The sequence below is a fragment of the Pinus tabuliformis genome, chromosome 4_2 (assembly GCF_031772625.1).
Source record: "Pinus tabuliformis cultivar Carrire ecotype Pingquan chromosome 4_2, CPIR1, whole genome shotgun sequence".
Classification (NCBI taxonomy): domain Eukaryota; kingdom Viridiplantae; phylum Streptophyta; class Pinopsida; order Pinales; family Pinaceae; genus Pinus; species Pinus tabuliformis.
In genome coordinates, this window is record NC_142304.1 from 1,068,031,814 (window position 1) to 1,068,048,710 (window position 16,897).

At 39.8% G+C, this 16,897-nt stretch overlaps 1 pseudogene; it reads right to left on the reverse strand.

The window, feature by feature from the left end:
- Positions 1–6,621: 6,621 nt before the first annotated feature.
- LOC149173324 (mRNA-decapping enzyme subunit 2 pseudogene) overlaps positions 6,622–16,897 on the reverse strand; it is a 31,378-nt pseudogene continuing 21,102 nt past the window's right edge.

Genomic DNA, 16,897 nt, shown 5'->3' on the forward strand with positions numbered 1-16,897 from the left:
TCATCATATTACCTCTCTATGTAGGAATCCTTTCTCGATCCTTTTCCCTTTATTTAATTTAATTTTCTTTCATGTGTGCATTTGCACTTATTACTGAGCGTTCATTGCGCCAGGGTGGATGAGGGATATCGACTTATTTTACAAGCAAGAGAGGTTGTTTCTTGTTTGAAAAAACTACTAGATATCTTGATTTAGGTTTTCCCTAGTGCCAAGCTTCCACTTCTCATCTCTAGTGAATAAGTGGACAATGAAAACAAGTCATTGAAACATTCATACCACGCTGACCACAAGGTTCAAGTTACGGGTATAGGTCATTCAAACTGATTAGGGTTCCCCGCGAGAAATTTGTTCTTATTTTCCTTGTTAGTAAGTGAGACTCGTAGGAGAGATATCTAGGATGTAACTTTGATGAATGGTCCTAAGAGAAGCTACCTATTGTAGTAACCATCATGACTACACACAATCATGAGGCCTAGGGTTTTAATGTTAGGGCAAGGTGACCAGGGGATCTCTTCTAGGGTTTCAACATGCGTAAGGAGGTCAGAAAATCTTCCCTTATGGTTTGAGAATGTGAAAATAGGTGTGAGAAAGCCAGTCATAGCACCGAATATTCAAAGGTGTCAGGTTCGAGAAGGCTCATGTAGTGGTGTGCAACATAGAGCAAGATGTCAGGCTAGGTCAAGGCAAGTGTATGCCAAGCAAGAAGATAAATGCATGATGTAATGCAATAGGTAGGGATTATGATGCAATTCAATGTTGTGGGTGGAAGAGATCAACTAATTGCAGATAAATGAACCATGCAAGGATGTTATGCAGGCTATGCAGCAATAAGTAGTGCAAGAATTTGAGTGCAAGTTAGTGGAAAATCAAAATGCAGTAAGTAAAACAAAACATAACAAATTCAACCATAAATAAAATGCTAAGGAGCAAACCTCAATTAGTAAATTAATAAGAAAAACCTAAAACCTAACTAGTCTAAACCCTAAACCCTAATTTAACCGGAGAGGAGGTCGAGTCATGTGAAATCAAACTTCCAATTCAGCCACCGCAACAATTTCTGACCTGCAAAAACAAATGTGACAACAATTAGAATTTGTAAAAAGAATTGTGCAAAAGCCAAAATGCTCACCTATGAAACATGCACAATAGCAAGAAAGTCACGTCTACTTACAGGGAAACGTACCAAAAAAGACCATTCAAGGAAAACTGCAATCCAATCCTGATAAACAGAATCACAAACTTGAAATTCATAATCATCTAGCCATGAGATACATCCATTCATGCTATACCCTAAATCCAATGTAAGTGAGGCAAGATGTTGCCTACTAGCAGAGAAATCTGCTAGATAAGACCCTTCAATCCAATCAGCGACCTTATCATGATACACAGGACAATCAACTTGATGACTCTAAAAAGAGGTGTTTTCACTGGGTGTAACTAAGATACTTGAGGATTCAAGCGCAAAAACCCTAGTTTGAAGTTGTCCATGGATTTCATCAAGGACGTGAGGTCTTAACATAACCATTAGTGAAAGATGAAGTGCCTCACCGTCTTGACAAATCTCTGAACCTTCAAATTGCACACCATCAAATATCGGTAGGTTTACAATATTAGCAAGTCAATGCATATGATCATCATTAGTTGTGCCAAGAAAATTATCAATGAACACGTTGTTGATTGAATTAGATGTCTGAACATTGATAGAGTGGCAATTCAACATATCATATTCTTTAGATTCCCAAGAATGAAGTGAATCAACCAAAAGATTACTAGGAAAAGGAGAGGTTAGGTGATTGGTACCCTCACATGTAGAGGATTGTAAGACGTCATCTACTTGTACCTGTCCACAACCGGTGTCAAATGGGTGACGGTAAAATAGATTTGAGGCAATGGTCGGTGCATTCCATTCAGCAAACAAATTAGGGTATAGAGGTTGATGCATATCAGCTAAAAGGTGATGGAAATATTTTCTCAGAGAGACATCACTCGAATTAGAGGCTTTCCAAGATGAGCTCGCATCCAGCAAGATGATGCTGAGAGGAGTGTGATGTTTAACAACCCTAATTTCAGAAACCCTAATTTGATTTGATTCAGGGGTCTCATCAGGAACGTGAGAACCCAACATAACCATCAGCAAAAGCTTAATTTCCACAACTTCCTGATGAGTCCCCAAACATTCAAAAGGTGGATCATCAAATTATGGTGGCTTCGTAGGATTAATAGATGGATACGAATGATAATCACCAGAGATGTGAGCGAATATGTTTTCGGTATGATGACAATCATTGAAGCCACCATTTTGATCAGGTTGGGTATCTGACACATAAGGCTCTTCTTGGATTAAGAGTGAATAGGAATTAATGAGAGAACCATCTTGAATTGGCTGAGATGTAAGGCCTTATTCTTCACTTGTTAAAGATTGTGGATGGAAGAGATCGGGAACAAGAGACTATGACTGTGAAACATCACCCCCATGTACATGATTGCAACCAACACAAGAAGGATAACGATGTGACTGGTTTGTAGAAACTGTTGGTGTAGTAGACGAATGAAATAAATCAGGGTACAATGGATGAAAAGGATTAGATGAAGGGGCACCAATCAGACCAGGACTCACATCCTACCCATTGATGTTCGCCAAAGGGGGAGATGGATTTGCATGCATGACATGGTCCATGGATTTGATGGGAAAATCAACTTTATCTGAGACAAGACCCAAGTCATTGCCGACAGGTGAATGAAATTCAGGAATAGAACGATACATGTGTTCAATGGACACGAGCTTGGTTTCATCAACATGGAGAGATGTTATATCAACTTGAGCTTCAAGTTCAGATTCAACAGGATGTATGAAATATTTAGAGGCAATACAAGTTGGTTCATTTCCCAAACAACACTTTTCCTCATCTGAACCACTTACGGTCAAAATATTATTATGTAACAAGTCAGGAAGAGGATGACAATTCCCACAAGCAGTAATTTCCTCCTCAAAGGCTTGAGGTTGTTCCAGATTCAGAGAGATAGGAAAAACAAGATTAGGGGTAAAACCTGGACAACTCGTAACTTGCAAATAATCATGATAGTCACAAGAATCGAGATTGGTATTGAGTTGAATATGCTGCAGAGAAACGAAAACCAACCGTTGAAAATTTTCAGTCAAATACACCCAGTCGACATTTCTTTCAGGAAACTCAAAACAAAGATGGAAAAATCTAAAAGCAAAATCCTCTAAATATTCTTCAGGTTTCATCCTAAGCTCATTTACCTTTATAAACATATCTTGAAAATCATAACTGTGAAACGCTTGTTGGAGCTTACCAATGAGTTACTCGAATGAATGGATTGAAGCTGCTGGCAATGTGTGGCACTATCGCTTGACCTGACCTTCAAGGGTGAAGGAGAAGAGCACACAAGCAAACTCTTCATCGTCGATCTCATAAGACTCGCATAACTTAAGGAAATAAAAAAATGCGCTCGGTCAAGGACATTCCATCCTTGGCATCAAACTTTAACTGAGACAAGTGATAGAGAGGCTCATTGGGGATTGAGCATTGAAAAATGGCCAAATCTGATAATCACCCCGGGAGCAAGATTAAGGACGGAGTCATTTACAGATATGACACTAAATTGCAGTCTCCAAGGGCTTAGTTTTTCATCTAGACCTCCTAGTGCCAATGCGTTGACGGGATGAAATGTACCGCCAACAACTAAGGGGGTCTCCCCGGTGTGAAGTCCCAATTAGACCTCACATCATTTGGGATAGGAGCCCCATTCGGTATGTGGGCCCAACTTCCACTATAAATGCTTCTTCTCTTGGCTGTCAAATGATAAAGTGTTGGATCTGAAAATGAGATCTTAGATTAATATTAAGGTATTACAGACTCATGTGCAGAATTTGCCTATATTACTTAGTGCAACGGATCGAAAAGATTGCGAATAATATAGACAATGAGCAGTTAGAGAAATATAACACACACACACACATAAAACAAAAAATAATCAAAGAGTTCACCCAAAACTCTTGGGCTACGTCTCCTAATCCAACTTTTAGTGGTGACCTCTCTATTATGTCTTCAAGAGCAGGGTTTTTACAAATGTGAGCTCTGTTAGCGCTTGAGATTTCACCCTAGGCTGAGGAAGGTAAACCTTCAAGGCAACATCAAACCATTACACCTCGTAGCTAGCCCTACGAGGAAGGAGAAGGCTCTCTCCGGTCAGACTCAAGGTTTTTTCTCAATGGGGTGAGCTGACCAATTAGGATCAAAGATATTAGGCTAGTAAACTGATGAGGAGGATTGATTTAAAGTTTTTGGGGTTTTTAATGACGGGGTTTTTCTGGGCTGCATGGGCAAAATCACAGCTTCAAACAGAGAAATATAATGAACAACACAGGTTGACGACTGAGGCAAGGTAGGCAAGGAATTTAGCATCAAATCTAGATTTTAAATGGGATGGCAAGACTGGTGAGGAGCTAAGGAGGGCAAATAATACTTTGAATCCTCCTTAAACAGAAGAAAACATTGAACGTGAGCAAATTTATAGGAGGAGCATACAATACTATGAATTCCTACCTAAGCACTTCATTTGCTCAATTAGATATGATCATGAGGTGAATGAAACATAACAGTTTACATATGAGACAAAGGGAAAACTTATGCTAAATTAACATACCACATGAATCTCAGAAATTAGAGCTGCAAAATTTTCATTAAAAATCTCTGCAGAAAACTGTACATTGAAAGCTCTGTTCCAGCACTCAGCACTTAGATAAAACTTCCCTCACTTTCTTCTTTACAAATCAAATTTTTATAAACTATCCTAAAACAAAAACAACAGATCGACCCACAATCTGGGCGCTGTTTGAACAATTACAATAAAATTAGAAAAGAGAACAGCTTTCTATTCTAAAATAATACAATGTCCCTCTAAAAATCCTCTGATTGACTAATAAAAATATAAATGCTGGAGCGCAGATCTTCATATAATCCGGACTGAAGACATTAGTGAGAGACCGGTTGCTATATTTGGACCCATTAAGAGATACATCTGGAGCGCAGATCTCCATAGGACCAGGATTGGAAATCTTAAACCAAATCGCAATTTTTGGATGTGATAGATAGCCCTGATTTAAGTTCGGTTTGCCACGCTGCATTGGCATTTTAATAAAACCACTTTAAACTAAAAACCTATCCTTATGATGACAACTGTACTGAAAGAGGTTTGCGTGGTTGCACCCAGCGTTTAACACATCCAAGCACATGCTATATGGTAGCATCGGCAACAGTTCACAGTCCGTCTTCTAAGAGCCACATCGCCCGCAATCCCACAAAATCTCCAAAGAATCCATCGCTGGCGGAAATCATGGAACAGAGTCCTGTACAGAGTATCGGAGCCTTTCAATGGACTGCACTGACCATTACGCTTTTGGTAGAGTAATACCAGCTGTCTGCAACATAATTGGTCGTGATCCATCCCTCTGATCACTCAAATTTCTTTCTTCAGCAACTTTTTTAAGCGGGCCATTTCCATTTTTCCCAAGATCAAATACTTGAATCTTAGACTCCTGAGTCCGTGCATACAAAATATACCTCTCATTATCAATCACCAACTCTACAATTGGATCGACAGCTCCAAACTTCAGCACATTAGGCAGCACCCACCTTGAAATCAGGTTGCTCAGCCCCCCCTGTGAGGCAAACTTTACGACAACGTCTATGCCAGCCAGATCGTGTTGAGTACTGTAATTCATATATGTGGCTATCTCGCTCAGCAAGAAAGATGTGACCATTGTCTGCGCATGCCACACAAGTCATGGTTACACCATCGGATGGTATCGTATACTCGGGTAATGGTTGCAAAGACAGTTCCGCATACGGATCTATTCCATCACCACTACTACTGCAGCATACGCCCAGCAAAATCAACTCGACTGGAGTAGCTAGGACCAAAAGATATTGTATGGCTTCCACAAAAATTCCAGGCTTAGCTTTGGCAAGACCAACAGCACAAATGGGTTGCTCCTCACCACTATACTCTGGGCACTGTCCATCCCATTTATCAAACCGCCAAAGAAACAGAGAGTTGTCAACAGAAGCCCAGGCCCTTCGAATTTCAGGAAATATACCACAAAGGGCTGTCCCTTCACCTCCAGCTTCATTGTAACGGTCTACCAGAACTGGTGGCAATTCTCTAGCATTAACCACTTCAATCGGATGGGGCCACTTGGACCTTTTCCCAAATCTTATTTTAGTGCAGAATGAGCTACTACTGTAATGCCTCAGAATCATGGTAATGTGCAATCCAAATTACACAAGTCACAAAAAAAATGCGTCAGAACAGCAAGTCCAAAATCACGGACCTCAGCTCACTTTTGGAACTCCAATATGTTTGAAATGGAAAGAATGTACCCTTCATACATCGCAAGGGCTCCAATCACAGGCACATTAGAAACAGGTGTATCGGTCAGAGAACCAATTCCCGGAGCTGGCCCACTCCCTGTAAAACTGGTTTTAGCCTTCCAAACACAAAGACTAGGCCCTTTTAGTGAACCATCGCCCTTTGATGTTGCTGGAAAGCAATGCGCTGCTATCCCTTCCTTTAGTGGCCTGCTTCATTGTTCAGTCAAATATGCATTCCCATATACAGCTTCCCAATAAATGGTCCAACCATAAACACTTCATTCCATTCGGTCCACGAGAATTGGCCTCATTGTTTGTAGGTTGCAATTCATCTAATCGATGCCAAGCAATTTCACTAATCTCCTTTTTAGTTTGTGGTGCAAACACTGTGTCATCCTTCACTCCACCAATGATGTACAGGCGCACTCTTTGCTGTCCTATAATAACTTCTATGTTGTCATCAACATTCAAAAGCTTAGATACATCAAATCCTGTTTCTTCAAATACTTCTCTGATGGCACACTTGTGGTCTTCTTCATCCTTGGCTTTCTTTCCACGAGGGAAACTCCAACTTGCCCGACTTCCAACCTTTCACAAGCAGGCACCTCCCATAAGACTCGTCCAAAATTATTGCACCAGTTACTGGCACACGAACTTTGTAGGAAGTGAAATCTTTATAAATGTTATCTATATGGGCAATATAAGGTCTTAATGCTGCACAACTCTGAAACATTAAAAATGTGAATTCCCTTAGACTTAGAGACTTCAGAGATGGATTTTGCTCCATTGCATTGTCTTCATAAAACCAGTGCGCTTGCTCTATAAGGAACAAAATCCTTTCTTGCTTTCAAGGTTATCTCGATGTCCAGAACAGCAAATAGCAGAAATTAAAGAAGAAAATGAAGTCTCCAAAGGCTCACATCGCCATAGATGAAGTTGGCAACCAGCATTAATATCAATAAACCTTAAGTAACCATTACCAGTGCCAGCAACAAGCTTTTCTTCGGCCTCCATGCAATGCATACAAGTATACAAGCTTCCATGAAATCCAGCAGAGAGTATACCTCCAGATAATGTTGTACTGTTTACTCCACTTACAACTTCATTACCCTCCCTAGACACTGAAGGTATGCTAGAGCCCATAGAAGGAGAAGTAGTTTCTGAAGGTTCAGACAATATGAAAGTCGGTTGCCAGTTGAAGAGCTGAAGAACAAATTACATAATCTGAAAAGCAACATTTAATGATTTCTTCTTCAAAACCCTGTTTTGAAGAAGAATCTATCTCTGACATGAGACGGAGTCTAACAAGCTCAAATTGAGTCTCAACACAACAGGAACAAACAATAGGGTTTTGCTTGAATCCCTCAAGTCTTTCTGAGTACACAGACTCTCCCTCTCACTCTCTATCTTTGTTTTCTCTCTGTCTCAAAACTGCCTGCCCCTGTCTCTGTCATTCAGTGGCTTTTTAAGCCTATCGGCGCTTGTCTGTTCGTTTTCCCTTTCGAGCTCTCTAGCTCCCAGCCTATGTCCGCTCAAATCCCCTCTGAGCATTAACCAATCATGGTGTAATGTCTTCAGGTATGGTGGCGACCTGTTTTGCAATGGAAGGGACCATCGGCGCGTCGCAATCCCAAAAATATCATTTCTATGTTTACACAAAAGACATTGTAAAATCCGCCAAACTGCATTTTATTGGACTTCAAATATTATCGATTCCGCCCTAAACTCCATCGGGTCCGCTTTTATATCGCTATTGCAAGTCGCTAGTCGCGGTTTCCTTTGTATTTGGGTTTATAATGAAAAACCCCAAATACACAGGAAAAACCGTAAAATTGCTCCATATCGGACTTCAAATATTATTGTATCGCATTCATAACCCTTTCGGGTCCGACTATATCGCTTATTGCATATCGCTTTTGACTTCCGATCACCGATTGGTTCAATCGGCCTTATCAGCTATCGGTGTATCGCATCGTCGTTGGCCTATGGCATCACCCCTTACATAACTGCGATGCGATGTATCACAATCGCATATTGCCAATCCTTCCAACCGCGGGCTAAGTCCTTTTGTATATGCATATGAGTCAATCGCTATTGTGCGAGTAGATATGGACCGTTTATCTGTGCGCTTGATCGACGGTCCTCGTTTAATCATGCTTGATCGCCATCGCGGTTCCCATAAGGCCGCTTCCGATTTACTCCGCCTGCTGCCTTCGATTGCGATATACCAATTAGATCTGGACCGTTAATCAGCCAGATCCAACGGCTCCTATGCATTGTTGTTTTAGCCTCTGATAGGCTCTGTTTTCACCATTTCTACGTGTTTTTTTTGTCCGATAGTGTTTTCTGCCATTCTTGAAGGTTTACCCTTTGTGATGGTGTTTAAGTATTGAAAGAATTAGAGGGTTTTAGGATCCATTTTGGATCACGTTTTCCCACTAAAAAGCTTTTGGACCACCAAAAGTTGGTTTTTAGGCATTGATCAAGTGAGGATACAACTTCCTCACTTGCCCAATTTCTATCCATCATGCTGCTTGGTTTTGAACATTTGAGTTTGATTCTCATGTACTTAACATCCCCTCTATGCATAGTTCTCACCTTCCTGTCCAAAATTGTGTCTTCCTGCAACTCATTGAGATATTCAGGCAACAGATCATCAATAGAAGGCAACTGACTTTGCTCTTCGGGATCTTCAATCAATGAAGGTTCATACAGTCTCAAGTTCTTTGCATTAACGACTGAATAGATATGCATGTAAGCTGGCAAATCAAGGCGAAAATTGTTTTCAACAATTTTCTCAAGTATCTTGAAATGCCCATACCTTATTGGCTTCAGCTTCTTACCTTCACCTTGCATTCTGTCTTTGTTGATGTACAACCAGACTTGATCACCAACCTGGAAGCTATGCTCAATTCGATGCTTGTCATGCCTTGCCTTGTACTTGGCCTGGCTTCTTTCCAGCTGGTCTTGCACTGCCTGGTGAATTTCTTGGATCTGTTCAATAAACTTGGTTGCTTTGTCCACATCATTGTGTCCATCAACTGTTATGTCTTTACCAAAGACAAAATCCAAGGGAGCCCTTGGTATAAAACTAAAACAAGTCTCAAAAGGAGATCTCTGAGTAGAAGAGTGCTTGGCATGGTTGTAAGAATGTTGCACATAACACAAATGTTCATCCCAAAGCTTGGGATGCTTGCTACAATAGCCTCTGAGTAACTGGATCACTGTCCTTTTGACCACCTCTATTTGACCATCTGCTTGTGGATGAAATGTTGTGCTTTTCTTCAATTTTGTGTCCATCAATTCCCATATACTTGACCAAAACTTCCCAACAAAATGGGAATCTCGATTAGATACAATAGAAGTGGGTAACCCAAAATGAACCCATACATGCTGAAAGAACAACTTCGTTGTTTGTTCAACTATAACCTGCTTGTTACAAGGTATCAAAATATATATTTTTCTGAACCTATCCACAACAACATACAAATAATCATGACCTTTTCTAGATTTTGGCAATCCCCCAACAAATTCCATGGAAACACTTTCCCAAGGACGCGAAGGAAATGGAAGTGGAGTGTACAAACCTATTTTTCTATTACTGGGCTTGCTTTTAGCACACATAGTACACCCTTTAATATATCTAGAAATTGTTTCATGCAGTCTTGGCCAATAACATAACCTTTGCAATTGTGAAACTGTTTTACTTACACCAAAATGACCTGATATGGGAGAAGTATGTGCTTCTTGGATTATGTTAACTCTTTCAGTTTGTGGAATGCATAACTTTCCCAAATGATATAAGAGTTGGTCCTTAACATAATAATCCAATTCTTCTACTTTCTTGCCATGACTTAAAGTTGCATATACATCTTTAAAATATACATCTTGAGCATATTGTTCAATGTAACTTTCATGCATTACTAAGTTATGCTTAAGTATAGTAGATGCATTTATGATTGGTCTTGATAACATATCTGCAACCTTATTGTGTATGCCCTTCTTATATCTGATGACAAGATGAAATTGTTGTAGGAAACCATCCACCTATAATGTCTTGATTACTGCAATTTAGTTTGTGAGCGCAAATATTGAAGTGGTTGATGATCTATATGTATAATTGTTTCTTTTCCCATTAGGTAATGTTTCCACTTTTTCACACTCTGCACTAATGCATGCAATTCTTTATCATATGTGGGATAATTAACTACTCCAGAATTAAATGTCTCGGAATGATAGCATATGGGTTTACCATGTTACATCAACATTGCTCCCATGGCATAGTCGTTGGCATCTATTTCAATCTCAAATTGGAGTTGAAGATATGGCAGTGCTAGTACTGGTGTTGTACTAATTTTTTCTTTTAAGGTGTCAAAGGCTTTCTTCCATTTGCCTCCCCACTGAAACACCTTGTTCAATCCTATTAAAGCATGTAAGGGAGCTGCAATCAAGGAAAAGTTAGCAATAAACTTTCTCGAATATTGTGTTGCTCCTAGGAAACTCCTAACTTCTATAGCAGATTTGGGTTTCGGCCAGTTCACAATGACTTCAACCTTAGAGGGATCTATCTTCAATTCACCACCCCCTACAATATGACCCAAATAATTTAAAGATATTTTGCTAGATTCACATTTTGATAACTTCACATAGATATTTTCTCTTTTCAAAACATCTAAAGTCTGCTTTACATGCTTCAAATGTTCTTCCCATGTTTTACTGAAAACAAGAATGTCATCTAAATATACAATTACAAAATCATCAATAAAAGGTCTGAGTACATCATTCATAACTCTCATGAAAGTGGCAAGAGCATTAGTTAAGCCAAAAGGCATAACCAGCCATTCATACAGCCCTTGCTTTATCTTGAAAGCAATCTTCCATGCATCTTGTTCTGAAACTCTGACCTGATGATAGCCACTATGAAAGTCTAACTTGGAAAGGTAAACTGCTTCTTTCAACTGATCTAATAGATCATTAATGCGAGGAAGAGGATAACGATTCTTGATCATTATTTTATTCAATGCTCTATAATCAATGCACATCCTCCACAAACCATCTTTCTTTCTCACCAGTATGATTGGAGATCCACATGGTGATGTGCTTGGTCTTATGAACCCTTTATCGAGCAGCTCCTATACCTGCTTCTTGATCTCTGCATTCTCTAAAGCGGATAACCTGTACATTCCGATGTTAGGTAATGGAGCATCTTGCTGCAAATGAATATCATGTATTATTTCCCTTTTGGGTGGCAGACCTTTAGGTTCTTGAAATAGGATATCATATTCTGAAACAACTTTAACTAAATCAACTTTCTGTTTAGCATCACAACCTTCAAATACATTGGTTTTATCAGGGTTCTTTTCCTTTACAACCATTAGTAAAAATTGCTTGCATGAATTTACAATTCTTTTCATCTGCCCTGAGTTTATGAGAGAATAGTTATTTTTGAGTTTATGAGCTCTTACAATATATTCTATTCCATCTTTAGTGAGTTGATACTTATTTTCAGCTCTATAGAAAATGGCTTTTCTATCATACAAGTAAGGACTTCCTAAAACAATACCACATATATCCAAGGGAACTATATCTAACTCAACCTCATCTACAAATGTTGACGCAATAGCAAACCTAAGTTTACATTGTCTTGTCACTTGTAGCTTTGCTTTATCACATACCCAACCTAATGGATATGGCTTCTTGTGAGGTGTGGTTAGCAATCCCAACTTCTTTACAATTGCTTCAGAAATCAAGTTTACTTGTGATCCACTATCAAATAAAGTATCAATCTTTTGGTGCTTGGAAATAACTCTAATATGAAAAAGCTCATGTCTTTTCCTCTCATTATCTTCATTATCAATAGATTGTGTAGAATTACTTGTAAATGCTTTAGAATTTTTACCTTTTATACCTGTGGCTGTGACTGTTGTTTCATCACCTGAGTCTGACCCCAAGTCTTTCTGAATAGCAGTAGCAGTCTTCTTATTTTTACCACCAAACTTCTTAGGTTTCAGCTCCCGATGCAAAGACTAGCAGTGTGCAACATCATGTCCATCCTTCTTGCAATGAGTGCATGAAGGTTTTTCTTTCTGTACAATGTTTGTCTTCCTCTCCTTCCATCTCAGCTTCTTCTTTTCCTTGTTCTTGCTTGCAAAGGGTTTTGATGATCCCCCAACCTATGGGTTCACATTCTTGCCTCTAGCTTCTAGATTTGTAGCCTAAACTAATACATCATCTAGGCTAGTGGCATTAAACATGAGAATGGTGTGCTTCAAATAGCTATGCAGACCACCTATATACTTCAACAAAGACTCAGGTGAGTCTAGAGATATGCCTAGAGTTAAAGATCTTTTTCTAAATTCCTGGGTATAACTTTGTACACTTTGGCCCTTTAATTGGCGGAGAGTTTTCCAACTCATCATTTCTTGCTGCATATAAGCTAGAGGATAGAATTGTTTTTTGATGGCAGAAACAAATTCATTCCAGGTAGAAAGAATTTTACCATGTCTCTTCAGATCAGCTTGTGTCTTGCCTTCCCACCACACTAGTGCAGTTCCTCCAAGGTGAAGGCTAGCCAGCTGAATCTTTCTCCTTTCTGAATCAATGTTCTACACCTTACAATATACATCAATCTGTCTAATCTAGTTATCTAGCTTTTCTGCATTTAATTCTCCATCATAAATTGGCAAATCAAACTTTACATCTAATTTAATCAAAGAAGTTTTCTTCTTTTTCTTATCAGGGCTAGGAGATGAGGATGATGAAGGTGATGGTGGAGGAGATGATGGAGGAGGAATTTCCCCTTTCCCTTTGCCTCTGGAGGGGAAACTAGAGAAGGTTCCTCTACTCCTTTGTCTTGTTTGGGTGTTGAAGTGCTTTCACCTCGACCCTTCTTAAATTCCCGATACATCTCTTCCACCATGGCTCGCATGGCCATAAAACTGTCCATGAACTGAGATTCTGATTCCAATGAAATTTCTTCTGCCATTCTCCTCCTAGGATAGACTCTTCCAATCTCTGGATTAGCCTCAACAAGTTCTCCTTCTCCTAGTTTGAGCTTTGACCTAGTTAGCATTCAAAAATCCAGCACAAGCTTGTCTAACCTTAACAAAACCAAAACCAAAAGCTCTAATACCACTTGATCTGAAAATGAGATCTTAGATTAATATTAAGGTATTACAGACTCATGTGCAGGATTTGCCTATATTACTTAGTGCAACGGATTGAAAAGATTGTGAATAATATAGACAATGAGCAGTTAAAGAAACATAACAGACACACACACATAACATAACAAATAATCAAGGAGTTCACCCAAAACTCTTGGGCTATGTCTCCTGGTCCAGCTTTTAGTGGTGACCTCTCTATTATGTCTTCAAGAGCAGAGTTTATACAAATGTTAGCTCAAATTGAGTCCCAACACAACAGGAACAAACAACAGGGCTTTTCTTGAATCCCTCAAGTCTTTTTGAGTACACAGACTCTCCCTCTCGCTCTTTGTCTCTGTTTTCTCTCTATCTCAGCACTGCCTGCCCTTGTCTCTCTCATTCAATGGCTTTTTAAGCCTATCGGCGCTTGTCTGTTCGTTTTCCCTTTCGGGCTCTCTAGCTCTCGACCTCTGTCCGCTCAAATCCCCTCTGAGCATTAACCAATCATGGTGTAACGTCTTCAGGTATGGTTGCCACCTATTTTGCAACAGAAGGGACCATCAGCGCGTTGAAATCCCAAAAATATCGTTTCTTTGTTTACACAGAGAAATACACAGAAAACGCTGTAAAATATGCCAAACTGCCTTTTATCGGACTTCAAATATTATCGATTCCGCCCTAAATTCCATCGGGTCCACCTTTATATCGCTATCGCGAGTTGCTAGTCACGGGTTCCTTTGTATTTGGGTTTATAATGAAAAACCCCAAATACATAGGAAAACCCATAAAATTGCTCCATTTCGAACTTCAAATATTATCGTATCGCATTCATAACCCTTTCGAGTCAGGCTATATTGCTTATTGCATATCGCTTTTGACTTCCGATCGGCCTTATCGGCTATCGGCGTATCGCATGGTCGCTAGCCTGTGGCATCACCCCTTACATAACTGCAATGCGATATTGCAATGCAATATATTGCAATCGCATATCGCCAATCCTTCCAACCGTGGGCTAAGTCCTTCTGTATATGCATATGAGCGATGTGATATTGCACGATTAGATCTAGACCATTGATCTGAGCGCTTGATTGATGGTCCTTGTTTAATTGTGCTTGATCGCCATCGCGATTTCCATAAGACCGCTTCCGATTTACTTCGCCTGTTGCCTCCGATTCCGATACGCCGATTAGATCTGGACCGTTGATCGGCCAAATTCGGCAGCTCCTATGCATTGTTGTTTTAGCCTCTGATAGGCTTTGCTTTCACCATTTCTACGTGTTTTTTCCTATCCGATAGTGTTTTCCGCCATTCTTGAAGGTTTACCCTTTGCGATGGTGTTTAAGTATTGAAAGACTTAGAGGGTTTTAGGATCTATTTTGGATCAGTGTTGGAGTGGGGACAAGGGTAAAATGCCCAGACAATGAAACAAGAATAGACCCAAGATTGACAACTACAAACAGAGATACAAATAAGTCTCAGTAGCAATAAGAATAGGTATGCCTTGAGAGGGATTAGTGAGCTAAAACCCAGTCAAACATACAGTAAATAGGAACATGCCATAAGTTAATTGCAAAAAAGTTTGCAATAGATAACTGACATAGCAAGAAATAAGTAAACACATATTCAAAAGCAAAACATACATGCAATCACTATGAATCAGCCCATAACATATTGTGTATATGACGACACACATACAAATATAGTGAAGTATCAGAGAGCCAATAAAACCACCATGAGTAAGCATGGGAATCAATGTCAGATAAAGAGAACATCTTATTAATGTTGCTGCAACTTCAAGTACATAACTAGTAGTTGGTCAAAACCCAACAGTAGAACATGGGTTGTTCAATACATTGCCCAATACAAAACCCTAACCTCACTACAGCTCCATCTACTAGCTACCAAGGGCTGAGTGGCTCTAGCTCTCAAGCATCAATCAACTATCTAATCCTAGCATCAATTTAACTGCTAAAGTCCCCTTTCAATGAGTCATGAGGGCACATTTATGGAAAGGAGGTGATTGTTCACCTACCGTGACGCTTGACCTCCCCTTGTGACCCTTCAACTACCCTCATGACTCTTGAGCTTACTCACTTCATTCGCAAGCCTAAAGATCGCTACCTGCTCAAATCAGGCCTAACATAGTTGTTAACACTATGGTGGGCAATAATTACATTACAGTGAAGGAGAGAGAGTAGGAGGATGTAGAGGGTCCTTGTAAACCCTAGAACGTGTGTTGCCCACATGTTGCAATGATGCGGATTCTTGATCCTAGGACAGGCTTATTTTCTTGCCACTATGCCTTACTTGCATTCATCTATCTCCTGGTAATGTGCCTTTGAGTTTATTGAAATGTTCTTGGAACTTGGAAGGGACCATCTTGCTTGTTGAAGGAAACCTTAGTTATGCAAGCTCCATGAGAAACCCTAGTCCCTCCAACATTTCGTTCATGTCCTTCTATCTGCATGGATGGTTGAAGTTCTTGTCATCGTGCGTCACTTGCATTCAACCATCTTATGCCACTAGGATTTAGGAGTTTGAATGGTTCCAATCCTGACTTCGTTGAAACCCTGATTACGTGGCTTTTGCAGAAACCCTAGCTTCCTTTTCTAGGTCAACATTCTTGCTTTTCCCTGTTATCTTCCATTGACATTGACATAATGTCTAAGCAATCTTGACTTCTTCGCATAGACCAGCATTCTCATCTCCTCTCTTTGCTACGACCCATAGGACAAGTGTTGAATATATCCACATGTTTCTGCAGTGCCAATAGGCATGTAGTCTTACTAGTTTTGCGATCTAAGACCCTTTATGCAAGGTTAATTCCTTTGAACTTGAGTAGACTCATGGAGGTCGATGTTGTGCGGTCCCTTTCATAGTTTTCATCTGGCCCCTTTAATGGATTCTCCTGTTGTGCTTGCTGGGACTCTCTCCTAACCTTTCTTAAAATAGAAATATGCACATGTTCCCATTATAGCATCAAGTTCACATAGTAGCAGTTGATAAGCTCCCTTAGGAAGTTTGTTGATAACGTTGATTTTGTTTATGTTGACAACACAACATTATGTGATTCATTTGTTCCTTGGCACTATGCAGACCCCTATGCTCTTCATATAATGCGTTGGTGCATATTGTTCGAAGAGGGAGAGTTGCATATATTCAAATGGATGCAATGTGATTGGTGGTCCTTGCTAGCCATGTAATTCTTGAATTTTCTCATGCTTCTTGGCTAAGCAATTTGGGTAAAATATGTTGACCATTCCACTCGATGATGGCTCAATACTTATATGAGTAGAGGTTGTAGGTAAAAGGTCACATAGTCACATGGGAGAGAGAGCGAGTATAGGTCATTGT